Genomic DNA, 3,093 nt, shown 5'->3' on the forward strand with positions numbered 1-3,093 from the left:
AGAAAGAATGTATGAATTCAAAACAGTCTATGATCATTTCCGTTTCGTTTAGTCCCTTCTTTGACTACACTTTAATCGCATTCGAATGGTTTCACTGGCGCTGTACTCATTTCAATCGCTCTGGTTATCACGTTTCGACGTTTTTAAGCATTGAAATCATATATTGAAATATACGATAGAAAACCAGTTCAAAAGTTTCCATTTTAATCAATTTGAACCTTCTTACCGGGTTGATCTCGCTGTGTCGATAATGTGCTAGTAACTAGTATATGAATTTCCTCTGTTAGTTCTCCTATCAAAATTTCATAAGGTAAAATTTGTGTTGCCACGAATAAATTCTTCGTCTTGTTGTCGAGGATTCTTCTTATTTTCTCGGCGTTACTAAGTCCTCGTTTTAATTATGTTTTTAACTTAATACCCAATATATGTATAAATAAAATTATCGAAGAGTTGCCCAATGATGGATTCGGCTCTAGCATCTTTCAGTAGTATTAGCAGAAAATAATTTTAATTTACCCATACGATCTAAAATATCATCTACTACAGGTAAAGGGTAAACATCTTGATCGGCGAATGAAACTGCGAACAAGCGCTGTTAAGTCGTCCTCAACAGTAGTTGAAAGTAAGAAGCAATATGGAAAACAATTAAGATATTATAGTTAACGCGGCTGCTTTTTATTATTGAGCAATGGCTACGAATGATTGCAAACTGCAATCTTATTTTTTGAGAAAGATAAAGTTTTTAAGAAAAAAGATGAATTTTCGACAAAAAAAAACGATTTTTTAGTCAAGAACGGAAAAAAATCTGAATAATTATTAACAAAAAATGTAATAATTTTTTTTACGGCCCGATTTCCGAAGAAAAGACGCTAATTGAGATGATGGAAGCAAAAACTCATTAAGCATCCAGAAACGTGTAGAAGTATTGTCTACTCGGGAAAATCGATCAATGAAAAAAGTGGTCGAAACGCAAAAGAAAATACACCTTTGTATTCGTATCGACACAGCAGAATTTTGTTCAGTAAACTTTTTTATTCAACAATTATTACCCAATATAAACAATAATAACGTATAAAATATTCTGATCGGAAGTCGATGTTTTATAAAACATAACTCGAAATTATTTGGTTTTTTCTTGATAAAAATGCTTTAAATGTTCATGGTATAATCTCAATACATAAGCGACGACTACAATTGTCCATTTAAATTTAGATTAACCCCTTCGTTGGCGTAAAATGCGATCCGGCCTAAAATGGCAGGAAAATTTGCTATCCTGAAAATTTGTATCCTGGGGTTTGTGGGGTCGTTGAATCCGATTATGAAGTCAAAATTCGAAAATTCAAAATGGCGGATCCAATATGGTGGAGGAAAATACAAAAAAACGGCTTTATTTGGATCAATCTTGGTACTTACAGGTTTTTAGGGTCACTGAAACAGAATTTAAAGTAGTTAAATTTTACTAAATCGATTGAGAGGAATAGGATTTGCACTTTTTCTGTTCCCGTTGGGGGATTTTTAGACGGAGGAAATATCGCTTATTCATAGAAATAAAAATTCTTAATTTTTCGGAATTCAACGCTTGCTACCGGGTACTCAGGGGGTTTTAGGATGCTCAGTTCAAATATAAAATCTAAATTTAGGCATTCCAAATTATGGATCCAATACGGGGCAAAGTGATTGATTTCATCTAAAAAATTGTTGTCATATAATGTCTCGATTTCAAGATTTCTCATGCTTTTGGTGTAAATTTTTGTGGCTTGATAGGCTATGAAAATGCAATATCATCATCAAATCTGAATGACGTAATTGATGTTCTTCGGAATTTACAGGCAGGCTGCCATAAAATCTTAAGATCTTAAGACAGTTATTATCATGGAAAACCAAAAGAAATAATTTTATCCAAAAAATATAACCTTTCTTCTTTATTGTGATTGACACTTACACATTCATTATTCTAAAATGACGTAAAAGCGTAATACAAATTTTAATGAAGGGAACAACAGACGAGGTCGTCCACCAACCAAAATTTAAAAAGTGTAAATACTGGTTGAAAAGTGTGTCTATCGAAGAAGCCTCATGACGAACAATAATTTGACGAGCAAATGTGTTACTATAATCTAATAATTATAACTTTACCACAATTGAAATAGCTGTTACAATCGAGAAGAAAAACGTTCTGCTTCTACTACTACTCATACAGATAAGTCCGTGAATTCCATTTAAATGAATCAGATTAGACATTGTAAAGAATCCGCTCTATTTAGTATATTATTATTCCAAAGCCAGATATAAAACATTAGTACCCGGTAATAAGGATTGAATAGAGAAAAACTAATATTTTCATATTTCAGCGTAAAAGTGAAGATTATTCTATTATTTTGAATGCGCGATTTTTCCATCTGCCTGAAATGTCATTATAAGAATAGGATATCTCAGAAACTAATTTATTTTTATTTCCAAACCGGCCGCCGCATAGGTTCCTATTTCCCAAAAGAGAACGTGTTTTCAATATGTTCCGTCATCTGAGTCATCCAAAATTTCTGGGACGTTCTCACACGAACTTCAATTGCAGTGAATACAAATGATGGAGCACTATAACTCTGCCTTTCTGCAGCCGCATGCTGTGCCGCATCCTTTCTTGCATTTGCAGGAGAGGAATTGCAGAAGAACTTCTGGATTAGGATCCTTCGTTGTCCTAACTGGAGTGAGACCAGCCCTGTTTCTCTTCTATCCGCATGCTTCTGGATTCTTCATGACTCCGTACCAACGTTGGACTTAATATTAACTCTACCGAAAGAAATCTCTGAGTATATTCTAAGAATTCTCTAGGTTTAGAGAAGCTCAGAGAAATTCTCCGCAGGCACTCAGGTAGGTATATTTAAAGGTCCAGGTAGCTCTTTTAAATGTTTTAAAGGCCTTAAAATGTCCTTTTCGAAATTTAAATAGAAATACGATCATAAATAACAGCAGATAGGTTAAAATTGAAATAAGAATTCGATCATAAATAACAAGCAAAGAGGATATATCAGTAGAGTAGCCGACACTCACGGGTCCTTTGTTAAGCTTTCGGATTAATATGTAGAAGTAGATTTT

The sequence above is a fragment of the Belonocnema kinseyi genome, chromosome 1, assembly GCF_010883055.1.
Source record: "Belonocnema kinseyi isolate 2016_QV_RU_SX_M_011 chromosome 1, B_treatae_v1, whole genome shotgun sequence".
NCBI classification, from domain to species: Eukaryota; Metazoa; Arthropoda; class Insecta; order Hymenoptera; family Cynipidae; genus Belonocnema; species Belonocnema kinseyi.